At 38.2% G+C, this 16,401-nt stretch overlaps 1 protein-coding gene across 1 annotated transcript in view; it reads left to right on the top strand.

Moving 5' to 3' along the window:
• Positions 1–5,087: 5,087 nt before the first annotated feature.
• LOC147558416 (Protein-tyrosine phosphatase-like, PTPLA) overlaps positions 5,088–16,401 on the top strand; it is a 46,055-nt gene continuing 34,741 nt past the window's right edge. Inside the window, exon 1 of the mRNA XM_086660075.1 lies at positions 5,088–5,177. The gene's annotated coding sequence lies outside the window, so the exon portion shown is untranslated. The remainder of the gene's footprint in view (positions 5,178–16,401) is intronic.

Genomic DNA, 16,401 nt, shown 5'->3' with positions numbered 1-16,401 from the left:
GAACCCGGGACCTCCAAGACTTTCTGGAATTTATGTCAACATTTTACCCCCAAATCCTAACATTTTACTAGATACTATAATTGAATATAAACGTATACCTATTTGCTCATACTTGGTCAAAATAAATTGTGATGTAAAAATAATTATTAATATGTTGTATCTATATTGTAGAAAATAAAAATGAGATGTGCTTTAAGTTAAATCATATTTTAGTATTACAAAAGAAGAGAGAAAAAAAAATGTGCCCCAGCTAACACTATCTGTAAATGTAAGTGCCAAGTTATGCACATTTTCTAGAATTAGGGGAACATAAACCTTGAATTAGGGAGGCGTTGACAGTATTAGTGTTGTTACCACATGGTTCTACAAACCTAATGATGTTTTTCAACATGCCCTAATGTGCCCAATTCATCTTCTAAGTCCAACTCCTCTTCTTTAAAGCAGGTCGAACTTACGAGTCACCTCTTCGATGTAATAAACTAATATAATCCCTGGGTGTTAATATCATTTATAGAGATACATGTGTCAATCTCAAAATAATGGGCGATCAGTCGTACACTAATCATTTCTTAGTCAACCTCAACAGAAATAATGAAGACTTTGATCAATTAAATTTTGTCTACTTTAATTTAGTTCGGAACTATTCCGAGAAAAAGTATTAGGTTTCTCCTACGGAATTTGGTTCCATTAATTCGGCCCTGCTCCTCCTCAATATACTTCAAACATTTCAAGATGAAAGAGGGGGGGAATAATGGAAGCAAAAGCTAGGTTAATTTGCAAGGGAACCTAAATGCACCCGCACTTTTTTGTGGCACAGGTGTGTTTCATACGATTGTTTTTGTTGGGAGTGCATGTAGAAAGGAGGATCTTATCAAAATGGAGGCGCCTTTAGAGCTTCCCTTCTGGGTTGGGCTTCATGTACGGCTGTTATGCGGACCCACATCAGATACTTCCTCGGCCCAACTTGACAATGTGTGTCCCAAGTATTTGATCACCAGAAGTTGCTACTATTTGATTTGTTTATCAGACTCCGTTAAAATACATTAACACTTATGAATTTAAGAATTCAGGAAATTGGGCCGGAGGCCCAATTTCTTGTATTTTTTTGTTAAAAAGACAACCCATATTTTTAACTAGCTAGGCCCCAAGTAAGTTATAAAAATAGGCTTGAAGGACATTTTTAAAAGCACCAACTTTTTAAGAGTCAAAAATACCCTTCATTCAATTAGAAATGCCTAGTAATAATCTAACTAATAAATCAGGAACTTGAGTTTTTCTCATAAACGAACCGAGTTGGATTGTCGACGCCGATTAGAATTTCTGGGGTTTGAATCGATTTTGGCTATAAGATAGGTTGATGTTTTTAGGTTTTGGTGATTTAATCTATTTGCTTGTTGTTTGAAGAGGCTTTTAAGGGGTTTGATTAAGTTTTTGGTTCTAAATTCTAGAGAGAGAAAGTTTTATATACTTTGAATGGAAGGAGAATTTGATAGTGTTTCTAGGTATAATCCAACTTCTTCATTGCTTTATTTTCATTGAGTTATGAATGATGGATGACAATTTGTTAGTTTTGATGTTTGTGTTCAAACTTATTTGTTGGATTTATATGGAAGTTGTGAAAGTATAGTTGATGCAAGCAATGTGTTTGATAAAATGCTTGAAAGAGATGTTGTTGCTTGGAATGCTTGGTTATACAAGACTTAGGTTGGTTGAAATAGCTATAAAGTTGTTAGATGAAATGCCTGTGAGAAATATTTTTTTCTTAGACAATCATGATTGGTATTTATGTTCAAATTGAGAATTTCATGAAAGCTTTGGAAGTTTTTCGAAGAAATGTAAAATGATGGTGCTAGAGCTTATAAAATGACTATTATGAATTTGTAGGGGTTTTAGCTAGTTTTTCGATACAACATACTATTAGACAATATATAATTTGTAACAAATTTCATGTTAAATCAATTCAAAAACTAATTTGCAAACCATTTGCATGGCATTGCAAGGTGTTTGCAAGACTCTGCAAGGTGTTTGCAAGACTCTGCAAGGTGTTTGCAAGGCTCCGCAAGGTATTTGCAAAGCTTTGCAAGGCTCTGCAAGGTGTTCGCAAGGTTGTGCAAGGTATTTGGAAAAGTCATGCAAGGTGTTCGCAAGGCTCTGCAAAGTTTTTGCAAGGCTCTGCAAGGTGTTCGCAAGGCTCTGCAATTTGTTTGCAAGGCTATCAAAGGTGTTTGCAAAAACCATGCAAGGTGTTTGCAAGGCTCTGCAAGGTGTTTGCAAGGCTTTGCAAGGCAGTGCAAAGTGTTTGCAAGGCAGTGCAAGGTGTTTGCAAGGTATTTTCTTAGACTAGGGTTAGGTTGGTCTTTTACTGAAATTGAAAATTACATAATTGCCATCAGGGAGGTGAAGCCTAAAAAACTTTGATGAATCCTTTTTAACCAAAGTCATAATTTCTTAGGGAGTTTTGGCCAAATTCCCCTTTAAGAATTATAGGATTATACATGGTCCGTCTTATTTCAGAATCATATGATCTTGTCGCAACCTTTTTTCTATTAGAAACCTTACTCACAAAATTTATATTGTCATATGATCTATCATCTATAAATTGTTAATTTAAATAATGAATTTCAAACGATTCGTTCTTATATTAATCTCATCATGATGAACAAGTACAGTGCAAAAAATTAAGCACGTAAAAATTGGGTGAGAGACAGGGTCAACTCTGAGATTTCAGAGACCCGAAGCGAGTTTTAAGAATGTGACTCACATGTGTTCCACAATAAAAAAAAATATCCGTATATTAGAATTTCTAAGTTTTTCTTACACCTAATATCAAATCTGAATATAAAACTTGTGTTAATAACTATGCAGTATGACTTGAATGATCAGATTGAGTTACTCGAAAACGGTTCGGATGACTTGAATGATCAGTATGACTTGTGTTAATAACTATGCAGTAGTTCAACAACATACTCGATAGAATTGGTGAGTCAATATTTTGGTTTGTTTTATTTTTATTTTAAAAAGTAAAAAAATTAGCAGATGAAAAACTAAGAAGCCATGATTCTCTGAAAAGAAGTAATATAGCAAAAAGTTTCAACATTTTTCTTTCTTTTTGGTGGTGTGAAGGTGATAATGTTGGTTGTGGTATGAAGATGATCCTGGTGTTGTAGTAATAGTGGCGGTGATGTTAGTGGTGAAGGTGTAGTAATGGTGGTTGTGGTAGTGGAGGTATAGTTGTAGTAGTGGTGGAGGTGGTTGGTAGAAGTGTGGTGGTAATGGAGGTATGACGGTGGTTTAGCATAAGATAGAAAAAGTTTGGGTTGAAAAATATTAAGACTATAAAAGAAATTCAAAATCAACACCTCAAGTTATATTTAGGCCAGCGCTTTGGGGAAAGCTAAATAGTTTCCGGGGTGTGAAGACTTGGTAAAAAATTAGTCAATTTTGTTTGACAATTTTATTTAGGGGGAAAGCAAAATACTTCACCACCTCAGCTCTCTCTCTCTCCACCTCACCTCTATCTTCTCCGATTAGGTCGCCGACCGGAAAATTTTTCGGCCGGGGACCATAACAAAAAAAATAAAATTTCACTCACTCTCTCTCTCTAGAAACTCCGGCGAAGGGGTTTCCCTTCGCCGGAGTTCCGGTCTGTTGAAGAGAGAAACGAAAAAGGGGGAAATAATTTGAAATGTGGAGGAGAGAGAAACGAAGCCCTAAATTTCTTCCTCAAGCTCGTCAAGCTTTTAGCTTGAAGAGCAAAAAATTTCGCCATTAAAAAGTTTCCACGAAATTGATGTTTTACCTTTCTAGTAGCTCACTTTACCTAATCGATTCTAATCAAAATCGTTTATGAATGACGGACAGGGGCGTGTTTGAGGGGGTGCGATCGGTGCCGTCGCACCGGCCCCCCCTCAAACCACATAATTTTCTTATAGAGATAGGGGCCCCTAAATTCCGATTAGTTATATTAATTTAGCAGTACACAATGAAACAAGATGGTGATGTAGCTGAATTGGTAAACCTCTTGAGTGTTAACAAAGAGGTCTCAAGTTCAATCCACCCAACAGTCACTTTTTTGTTTATTTTATGAACTCGTTATTATCTCCAACAGTTTCTAACAACAACTATTTTCTTCACAAAAAAATAACAACTATTAGTTATGGTATTAAGTTATGGATAAAGTGATAAACTATATTAGTTTAGTTTGTATGTTTATGAAGTCGAATACTTATTGTTCTATCTTTTCGTGGAAGGAGTGTTGTCAAATGTGTATGGTTTTTGCATAGAAGTATTTGGGATGAAAAAATACACAACTTAGAATAAGTATTCAACTTCACGGAAGGAGTTAAACTTTTTTTCTTATCGAACTTAGTTTCTTAAGAGATAATTGCTAAGCGTATAATGTGTGAAAAGAGTTTACGTTTTGATATCAGTGGAGAAAGGGCCCCAAATATTTTTTTCGCACCAGGCCCCCAAATTCTCGGCCACGCCACTGATGACGGATTAGAACATTGAACAAACCCTAAATTTCTAGCTGCCTTCGAAGAAAGAGATTTGGACTGATACCGTGGACAGTACAATTTCAGAGAAACCCTAAAGTTTTGTTAATCGGGACTGAAGGTTTGATTTTCTCTCTCTAAAATAGAGACCTCAACAACTTAGAGAGAGAGAAAGAAACTGAGAAAGTAGTGATATACTGTGAGGGAAAGAGAATGGATAGATCTAGGTCGAAGAGGGTTTACTATTATGATCAAGATTATGGTTCTCAACATCAACCTAGAAATAAACGTTTTCATCACCACAACAATAATCACCATTTTAACAATAATAATGGTCGTGGTGGAATATGGGTAGTTTATTAGGGAAAGGTGGGAAGATTATTGAGCAAATGAGGATTGAGACCCAGACTCAAATTAGGATTCTTCCAACAGACCACACTCCTAGCTGTGTATCGATGACCGAGGAGATCGTTCAGGTAAAATTTAAGTTTTTCTTCGATGTTGTTAATTTTAATGGCACAGTTATTATGATCGGAGAAGACAAAGAGGTGAGGTGGAGAGAGAGTGAGGTGAGGTGGAGTGTTTTTTTTATTTACCCGAAAAATTTCTAAAGTTCTACATATTCCTTTTAAAATTTCACACTCTGGAAACTATTTAGCTTTCCCCAAAGCGCTGGCCTATGTTTAATAGGCACTTTCACTCAGAAAAATAAAATTATTTTCTCTCAAATATTAGTTTTCCTAGTGTTTGATAGGCTATTTAAGAAGAGAAAAATGAAAGGCACGTGACCCACTTCCCTCAAAAGTGGGGAGTTTCATGACTCAGATTTTGCTCGAGAAATTCTTTTGTCTAAATGTGATCCAAGTTTGTTTCGTAAGTACGTGAAAACAAAAAAAAAGAAAGAGAGGAATGAAAATATAAAGAGAATAGATTAATCACCGAGCATGAACTACAATGCTGGTCAGGCCAAGGGCCATGCACAAGCCATCCAATGCTATGCAATCTATGATCTATCAAGGAACCTTGCCAACAGGCAGGGCAACTGGTGAAGGAGAAAGCACAAGCTCGAATGAAGAACTAAATTCATGTTATCTAGTATAATTCAAACACAACCTAATTAAGTAGTGCCAACTAAAATAAGACCAATACAATTCAAACACAACCTAAGTAATGCCAACTAAAATAAGATCAAAAAGTACAACTCTAAGAAAAAAATATGTTTTAGCTTAGAATTGAACCTCTGTCATTTGGTCTTGCTATCATGGCTTCTACTAACTGATCTTAAGTAGACTTCTAGTTACTTTTGACAATTTTTGTTTCAAGAAAATAACTAAACGTGCACCCTTACTTTTTTATCTGTAGTTATTCTTCTGTGACGTCCTTTGGCCCTGGTGTTCGTAGCGAGACTTTGTCCGTTTTGGCCCAAGACCGACCTTGATGAGAGAATGTAAGAGAGAAACAAAAACAAGGGGAAAGCAGTGGTGGTGGTATTGGTGAAGTGGAGAAGCTGAAAATAAAGATAAAAAATAGGGAGTTTCAAATTGAATGGCCCCTGGATATTTTTGTTCTCATAGAATATCAGAAATTTCATTATGTCCCCCCTCAATTGGTTGTACCCACAACCATTTCGTATGTCCCTAAGCAGTAACGTTATTAAATTTGTATTAGTTATCTTTTGTGATTTTTTTTTGAAATGTAGATACTTCATTCATTAGCCCAACCAGAATAAGATCGTTTCACAAAGCATTACATCACTTACAAATCAATCCCCATCAAGTCGAGGGGTCTGATCCAAAAACTCATTAAAAAGAGGGTCGAAAGCTGAAAGTGTTAGGTTATGGGCGAGAGTGAAGGGAATTACTCTAGGGTATCTCATACACCTAATTGTCTAGTGTTGGTAGCGGAATCTCAAACATCTCTATGTTTAACACTAGTTTCCAGGATCTATACATGAACATACCAATGAACTAGAATGGAAAGATGATTACCTCTTAATCGCTTTCCCACGAACTAAATCCCGACCAGTATTCGGAAGATAAGAGCTCCAAGTGTAGCTCCTCTACTTGAGACACCGAGTCATGACTTGAACTCCCTTCTTTCAGTCAGCTACGACCTTCTTGAAGGTTGAGATGAAGAACTCCTTCTTCTTGACTAGTTACTTGAGAAAACTCCTTTTCTCTCTCTCTCTCTATGAGATGTATATTCTGAAACTCTTTCAGGTTCTCAGAGAAGCTCACAAACTTGGCTGAGAATTGTCTCTTTTTTCTATCACTTTAGGTTGTATAATTAGGTATATATAGAAATCCCTAGAAGAGGTATTAGACTCAAACTAGGATTTCTAAAACCTAATTATAAGGCAACACCCAAAATACCCTCCTTTGGGTCACTTGAAGTGGCCGGCCAACATAGCCCTTTATGGGCTTCCTTGGCCGGCCCACTTAGGGCCTAACCGGCCATCACATGGCCGACCCTATTGCCTAGGTCGGCCATCACATGGCCGGCCTACCTAAAGCCTTTCCGGGCCTCCCTTTTGAGACCGGACATGTATGTATCTCTTCGGACTTCTCCGAATCAATCTGGACTTGCCAATAATGGATCCAATCCACTTATTTGCCATTCTCCTTCTAGTCAATTCTCTCCGTTCAAATCATTACTCTGATGTGTAACCCTTGTAGGATCCGGTCTATGTTAGCCGCGAATCAACTCCTTGATTCGACGATCGTAGTTGGCTTCTAGCTAAGCATTACGACCCCTAATTGGACCAGACTAATGATCTTCCGAGTAAGGTCATTAAGATCCTATTCGCCAAATTGTACGCATTGCAACCTTGGTCGAAGGACACTCTTTCGGAAGGATACCATTCCTTCAGACCGAACGGATAAATCCTTCAGTCTCCCACTTGTACTTAGAACAAGTGCAATGCTCGATTCCCATGTTTTTTTCGTATCTCATCTGATATGTCATATTCATCAGACTCTCTTGATCCCGAGAACAACTTCCAATCCAAACAATTGACTCTTAATCCGTTTGAGCACGGCCATGCATTTTCCAGTTGTTTCTCATCAAGTAACCCGAAGATACTTTATCCTGATTTTACTCAGGAAAACATATTCCATTCTTGTACTCCCACTCAATTTCATGTCTATCCTGTCTCCCCCAGTATCTCGCTTTTATAACCACTTTTTACGGATGGCGTTTGACGGTACCAAAGTTCGACATTCCTTCCATAAACTGAGTGAGTACTCATGTTTTGAGGAATCTCTCCAATTTGCTTAAGTGAGAGTTACTCATGTTTTGAGGAATCTCTCCAATTTGCTTAAGTGAGAGTTATGACATCTTATAACTTCAACTCTTGAAGTACTCTCATTTGGCGGGTTTCCAGTGTATCAACTATACACCCATGAAGTTGACCTTTGAATACTCCTATTTCCATAGCCCAAGAAGCAACGCTATCTTGTCAATCACTCATGCTAGTCTTCTTAAGTCATTATTGTCCAATTTAATGACCTGGACCAGGGATAGTAAGATGGTGTGCTTCCATGTTCACTTAGTAGGGTTTCTTTTATTAGATCACGTATCCAATAAACCTACTTGGAACACTCCATCCTTTTGGACTGTCGTCTAAATTCTAAATCACAATTTAGATGACGAAATAAACCCAGTTTATTTCAGATAACAAGAGTTTGTAAAATTTGAGCACCCGCGTGAACTCCTTCACGTTCTCAATTTTACAAGTCTTCTTAGGATACTCCTTCCTTGATCCTAATTCCTTAGATTCGAGCATCTCCATGATCGTTCTAAGGTGACAGTTTAGTTTCCTTTTCACTTCGCTTTGTTATTATCTTGCTTTCGAACCCTTCGTAAGCTATTATGATAATATCAGTTTCTCCCACTAAAATTAGTACTTCCCAAGTTCTAATTTTACTTTCTTATCTAGTAGAGTTAGTAACGACTCCCAGCATGAAAAACTCTTTTCCACCTGTTAGCCCTTCCTAAAAGATTATTATCTTTATTTTCGGAAGATTACTTTTATGTCTTTCTTCAATCTTCTGACTTGTATGGGTGACGACATCTTTTGTACTCCGAGTACTTTTCAGATGTACGGGTAAACAACAATCATCTCATGATCGTTCTTATGTTTTCAAACATAAGTGTCTCTCCCATGTTCATCACGGGAGCTGGGTAGAATTTCTCTCCAAGAGATCTTCTTATTCAGACCTCTTCAAAACTCCTTTTGAACGAGTCTTTATCATCCTTTGGTCTATCTCCATAGACTTTGATGCCCATGGTTAATTTACCCTCGTCTTCTGTCCTCTCGTGTATGTCTCCTACATATAGGACATGAAACTCGCTTGTTTCACTCCCACTTACCTTCTTGTCGCACAAGAATTTAACCATTCTTACTCTTATCTCTTTGGATTTCCGGTCCAATTTCAGAGTGTTTTCTGCTATAGTCCGTTTGAATCTTCTCAAAACTCATTGGGGTTTTTGAGCAACCTTCTTAACTCCTTAAGAAGTTTCTAGGCGATTGTCCCTCGAACCATTCAAGGCGACATCCCTCGTCTCGTAAGGCGAGTAACTCCTTACTCCCTTTCGTTTTAAGGCAAGTAACTCCTTACTTCCTTTTGTTGCTCTTTATCGAATCCTATTCGATTTTTCCTCCCACTTGTCTTCTTTGAAGGACCCTCCTTTTAATGAAGACACCATCGAGAGCAACAATCTCATTGTGTTTCGATGATTTGTGAGAAAACCCTGTTCTTCTTTTCGAAGAACTTATGTCTAACACGCTTTAGACATTAGAATAATTGACAAGTTTTAGAACTCCTTCTAAAAGAATATCCATATTCATATGGACTCAATTATTCACTATAGCTTTTCTAGGTTTTTAGTGGGTTGGCAGATACGTATTAGACTTTTGTATTTTCGGAAGATCGATGACTATTGAACTTATGATCTCATCATATTCTTTAGTCACTTAGACCCACTACTCGATTTAGGATTTGTTTCCAAAACTTTTCCAAAATCTAGTCTTAAGTCCATTCTAATCACATTAATCGTAGACTTTTATGTCTAACATTAGTTTCTACGATTAACTGAACTCTTGTACTCTTACGAGAATTCTTGTCAAATTTCTTTGTCTAAACCATGATTGACTATCGTTGAGAGATACGTGACCAAACAACTTTAGTTTCATGTTCTTTCAATCTTATTTGACAAGATTAGAATGACTAAGTCGGATCATTCGGTATAATTACTTAAAAGTTAAATAAGCTCTTTTAAGAACATCATAAAATATCTCATATTTTATTCACTCCCATAATCTCATTACAGAGTCAATGTTCTAAAAAGAAAAAGAATACTAAAACTGCCTTAAAGTATTGCCTATCGAGTCTATGATCCTTCTTGAGCTTTTCCAGCAACTCTTGCCTTCTTAACTTTTGACAGGTTCATCTCTTCTTCAATAAATACTCAGCTCCCCCTTGCTCCTGTCATTCATAATGATAAGAGTCTTTTAGGTATCACATACCTTGAGGAATTAGTATTTAATTGAATAACTTTTAATAATTTTTACCTTGACCGGAACTCCCAGTTCCGTCGTTTAATTCTTCCAAAAACCGCGGGCAATCTCTTAATCGAATATGAGATGTACTACCGCACACAAGACATCTCTTGTTAGGAAGGATAGTTCTGGGTTTCGATGCTTTCTTGCCCATTCTCTTGCCAGATTGCTTCCTTCTCCTAACGTCTTCCGTTCCCGTATTTACAGTCTCCTGAACACTCAGAATTTCTTCTAGAGTTTCAGGTGTGCTGAACCTACTTTCAGCAACTTCCAGAATTGCTAGCAGATTTTCGAAGGAAACTCGGTCAAACTTATCTTCAAAGTTTGTTACTACATCCTGAAACCTTTCATCTAATGAATTCAGGATGATGTCAACCGCCATCTCGACTGGCATAGGAGACCCCATCCATTCCATGTCTTTGAAGTGATCAATCATCTCCAAAACATGGTAACGAACAGATCCCTTTCTCTAGTCGCATTCCCAGTGTCACCATTGTGATTCTAAATCTCTCCATTCGACATTGTGTTCCAAACACTTCTCTTAGTCGTCGAATGATGGTGTATGCTTCCATGTCAATGACCATATCTATATATTTTCTTTCCATGGCCAGTAGCATTAAACAGGTTACTGGCGCTGACTTCCTTCAAATATCGTCTACTTGCTTACGCTCTTCATCAGAAGAGGTTTCTGAAAGCACGGGGATCGGAGTGTCCGATACTTCTGCACTTTCTCCTAGAACCTTTCTCAGGTTCCTCTCCCATTGAACGAAGTTGGTATCGTTCAATTTCTCAAGTATGGTATAGAGGTTGAAGATGTTCTTTGTCATAATTAAACTACATGTAAGAAATGCGAAAGTGATTAAACTTGTTATCCTGGCAATTTTTCAATTTGTCTATATTATTCTATATTTGTCGTCCCCTTAGAATAATATAATTCCAAGATCCCATTTCTTCGAAATTAAGCGTACTTTGGCACTGCCCTTAATCCGTCGTCCTGGGTGAGTAACTCCTTACTGATCATACTCCTATGACTCTTGGTTAACGATTTAAACATTAAATCGTCCTTTAGCCCCGAAATTCAAAACCCTTTTGCTGACTCGTTGAGAATAACCATTTAGATATGTAGACCTCTTCATAGATCTACCCGTATTGTCCCGAGGTAAAAGATGGCACCCTGCTTTGGCATGACCGACCATCGATGAACAAGGGCTCAACAGGTGTCTTAATCTGGGTAGGCTTTACTCAAAATTCTTTTTGGGACTTATTACGTAATTTATCAAGTTGCGTTACTGTGAACTCTTGCATAACCATTCATGATTTATTACGTAAAAGTTTATGTGGGTTTGCGTAATGATTTGTTAAATCTTAGTAATACCCCTTAAAAGATCTCATCTTTTAAGTTTATTTCTTGTTCGCCTATGGTTCGTTTGGATTCATATCCAAGAACCTCTATTGACTACTCCCACTTGAACCATGATCTCATCATTCAGTTCGTCAATAGATTCTAAGACCCTATACTCTAAGTATTATTCGGGCACAACTTCTTGCGCTTAGAACAAGAAACGATAATCTTATCTAAAGGTATACTATTCTACGCAATCACATACATCCATACATACAATAATATGACAATCATAATAAACAAAGTATGTATCCTAGATCCGTTTCTAGGTTTTGCTATGTCTCGTATAGCTATTTGTGGAAATATGTGACATCTCTATGTCAAATGGGCTCTAAAGTTTCGTATTCACAATACTTAAACTAGAAGCACATTATGTTTCTTCCTTAATTGTTTCCTAAATCAATGTAAGGAAAAACTCCGTTCGGGCTCTTCTCTAACCCGGGTTTATGTCGGAAAAAACTATGCTCGGAACCGGGAGAAAAAGTCTGAAAAACTCCCTTTCAGGTCGAGGCCTAAAAGCCCTTGAGTCACACTCAAAAAGACCTAAGTCAACCCTAGTCAAAGTCCCTTGACTGGTCTCTGGTCAACCCTTGACTTAACCTGGTCAAGGTCCGGACCATGAGACAGCACCTTCCTGTCGTGCTCAGTCTCTCGGGCAGACGCGTCCTAGCCTAGCTAGACGCTTCTGTCCTAGGACAGACCATAGACATCTTGGGTGAGATGTCTAGGATGCATCCTGGTCGCGTCCTAGACGCGTCCAGACCATCGGGTCACCTTTCATTCCTCTCGGATGCTCAGTCCGAGAGGTGTTGGAACATCCAGACGCGTCCCGTACGTGTCTTGGCCTGGGACAACACATGTGCCATCTCGGATGTTCGGTCCGAGATGCACTCGTGCTCCACAGTCACGTCCCGGACGCTTCTGTGCACAGACGGCAAGGCCATCCTACTTGGGATGCCTTCTGGACGCGTCCTAGACGCTTCTGGATGTTGCGGTCGCATCCCAGTCGCGTCTGGTAGCTTCCAGTCGCATCTTAGATGCGTCTGGTCGCTCCAGACGCATTCGGAATGCGTCCGGACTGCTGTCCAGTGTCTCGATCCTAGACCGAGACTTAATAGGTTCCCTCGAGCGCGTCCAAGCCGCGTCAGGGATGTCCGAGACGCCCCTGTCTCGGACTTCCTATTTCATCTCGGACTGGGATATCCCAGACGCGTCTTCCACGCGCTGGGACGTCCGAGACCCAAGAGTCTCGGACTCCTAGTCCGTGTTGGACTGGGATATCCCAGACGCGTCCAAGACGCTCTGGGATGTCCGAGACCCGAGAGTCTCGGACTCCTAGTCCTGCTCGGACTAGGATTCCCGGTCCTTCACGGACTGGGAATCCCAGTCCGTGTCCCACTCTGTCTCGGACTGTCTGTCCGAGACGTGCTGGTCTGGCCCGGACGCGTCCTGGATGCGTCCTGTCCGGTCCGGCCAACTGGGTTTCCAAACTTTTTGGAAATCCAACCGTTCCAACTCAATTCTTTTCTGTTTTTCCTTGTTCCAGCTGCTGTTAGGTACTGTTTTTGACAAATTCATCAACCAATCTTCATGGTTTTGATGATTTTTAACAAAATTCTTAAAACCTAAAGCTTGTTTATGAAAGCTCTTTTCATAAAACTATGTTTTTAGTGTTTCTAGGTCAAGAATCTCATTCAAAACCCTAATTTGATCTCATCAAACTATGCTTGAATCTCCATTCAAACATCATAAACACTAGTATCTAGTTGTTCAAGTATGAATCTAATTCGTCTAGTCAAAGATAGTTCATGCAAACGGCTCGTGATGCCACTGAAGGGAATTACTCTAGGGTATCTCATACACCTAATTGTCTAGTGTTGGTAGCGGAATCTCAAACATCTCTATGTTTAACACTAGTTTCCAGGATCTATACATGAACATACCAATGAACTAGAATGGAAAGATGATTACCTCTTAATCGCTTTCCCACGAACTAAATCCCGACCAGTATTCGGAAGATAAGAGCTCCAAGTGTAGCTCCTCTACTTGAGACACCGAGTAATGACTTGAACTCCCTTCTTTCAGTCAGCTAGGACCTTCTTGAAGGTTGAGATGAAGAACTCCTTCTTCTTGACTAGTTACTTGAGAAAACTCTTTTTCTCTCTCTCTCTCTCACTGAGATGTATATTCTGAAACTCTTTCAGGTTCTCAGAGAAGCTCACAAACTTGGCTGAGAATTGTCTCTTTTTTCTATCACTTTAGGTTGTATAATTAGGTATATATAGAAATCCCTAGAAGAGGTATTAGCCTCAAACTAGGATTCCTAAACCTAATTATAAGGCAACACCCAAAATACCCTCCTTTGGGTCACTTGAAGTGGCCGGCCAACATAGCCCTTTATGGGCTTCCTTGACCGGCCCACTTAGGGCCTAACCGGCCATCACATGGCCGGCCCTATTGCCTAGGTCGACCATCACATGGCCGGCCTACCTAAAGCCTTTCCGGGCCTCCCTTTTGGGACCGGACATGTATGTATCTCTTCGGACTTCTCCGAATCAATCTGGACTAACCAATAATGGATCCAATCCACTTATTTGCCATTCTCCTTCTAGTCAATTCTCTCCGTTCAAATCATTACTCTGATGTGTAACCCTTGTAGGATCCGGTCTATGTTAGCCGCGAATCAACTCCTTGATTCGACGATCGTAGTTGGCTTCTAGCTAAGCATTACAACCCCTAATTGGACCGGACTAATGATCTTCCGAGTAAGGTCATTAAGATCCTATTCGCCAAATTGTACGCATTGCAACCTTGGTCGAAGGACACTCCTTCGGAAGGATACCATTCCTTCAGACCGAACGGATAAATCCTTCAGAGAGTATTCTGGCTCCGGGGGCAATGTTGGAATTTTACATGTGCATTTGACAGAGAAGCCCTAATTTCTAGAAGTTGCGGTTTGATGCGTAAGGGAATCACATCTTTTGTGATTTGTACGTGCCAAGAAGTTCCATTAGTGCCATTGCATTATTTTTTGATGAGATAGTGCCATTGCATTTATAACTGTCTCCAGTACGCCTAGGGAGCCCGTCTATTGGGACTCCTTAAGAAACCGTGTAACTCTTTTAAACAAAAAGACAAAACCCAATTCACTTTCTCTCTCTAGAATTAGGTTTTGTCTTTTTGTCAAAACAAAGTAAACGGTTCATATGGGAGTCCCAATTGACGGGCTCCCAAGACTTATTCTAACTGTCTCCTTTACACATGAAGTATAAAAAGAAGTTGGTTGTGGAAAGCCGTATACAAAACTTTCATTGCAGACATCCTAAGAGCTGATTGTTGTTATCTCATAAAAAAAAGAGCTAATCCTTGTTAAATATGTTATGTGGGACAATTGTTAATTTCTCTACAAATTTAGTTCCCGTAGAAACATTCTCCCTACAAATATTAAGAGCACCTCCCATGTAAGACTCAATCTTAAAATTTTAAGTTAATTCCACCTAGCACTTGGAGTTTCTTTTTGTTTTTGAACTTCTCCAATGTAAATTCAATTGAGATCTTAAAATGATATAGAAGCATCTAGTTTTAAGATGTTTTGAGATTCTTAAGTATCACAGTTATCAAATTTAGTTTTAAGACCATTAGAAAGTCTTTCTCTCTCAACTATTTTTTTTTCTATTAAATGTATCTGTGACTTGTGTAACTATTAATTTTTTTTTTCGTATGAGAAAATGACTTGAATTAGAGACACTCAATTTAGCCATAAAGGAAAGATAAGCTCAATTGAGATGTGTCACACTTACTATTATAGAAATCGTGATGAATAGGGATTAAATCTGAATGTTAATTATAAGTATAAAAGAGATACGCTTCCTCTCATATGTTTCTTTGCAAGAACTCTATTACATACCTTTGAATCTGATAGATTCACTATTTTTTTTTTATATGATCTTCAAGTCGATCCATAAGTGGCTCCCGGTAATATCATAATTTTATTAGAAAACTACACAAAAGATTAAAATAACAATACTCGTTAATAGTTGTTTTTAATTACATTATTGAAACATATAACTTTTTTCCTTTTTGTTTCTTGATAGTTAGTAAGAAAATGACATATACTCGAGCTTACATAAATTCTGGCTAATAAAAATAGATGTTTTCAATGAAAACAAGAAGGCTAGTAAGCGAAATATAAATAAAAAATAAAGAGTAATAAACGGATAAAGAGAAAATTCAGTGGTGCCGCTAACACACATTCACAAACTTTAATGGTTTACAAAGTACGGGGTGGTGCCGCTAACACACATTCACAAACTTTAATGGTTTACAAAGTACGGGGTGGTGCCGCTAACACACATTCACAAACTTTAATGGTTTACAAAGTACGGGGTAGAATAGATTTCCACTTTGGGGTCGTGGGGTATGTTGCCCAAGGGCCGTGGCTAACAATTTAGGGGCCAGTAGAAACTTTATTTAGTACAAATGCAAGGTAAAAAAAATTACATGCGAAATAATAAACAATAATTTCTGATATTTTGCCTACATAAATTTATATGAAATCTTTGATGAATCCAAACTCAATTAGTGGTGTTGCTCTATTATGGGGTTAACATTCAAATAAAACTTACTTGTTTATATAGATTTTTATTCAAAATCAGATCCCCGATTTTTCACATAATCCGAAATTAGAGTTTAGAGAAATACATTTGATACAAAGAAAGAAATATATTATTCTGAAATTTACAGGGGGGAGAAGGGCCTGCAAGAAAAAGAGACACAAAAAAAGGAAGAGAGATATATAGACGGAGAAAGACTTATTTTTAAATAGTTAACAATTGAGATTTGCGAAAAAGAGATGGAATTTGTAGCGAGTAAAGAGACACGATTTCGGTGAGCTTAATATATTAGTTGCTATATATACAGTCACTAAATTATTTGACTATAAG

This window comes from Eschscholzia californica, unplaced genomic scaffold, assembly GCF_041429995.1.
Source record: "Eschscholzia californica isolate CP2 unplaced genomic scaffold, dmEscCali1.0.p SCAF_2, whole genome shotgun sequence".
Classification (NCBI taxonomy): Eukaryota; Viridiplantae; Streptophyta; class Magnoliopsida; order Ranunculales; family Papaveraceae; genus Eschscholzia; species Eschscholzia californica.
Note: the sequence above shows the minus strand (reverse complement) of the source record. Positions and strands in the feature narration are given on the sequence as shown.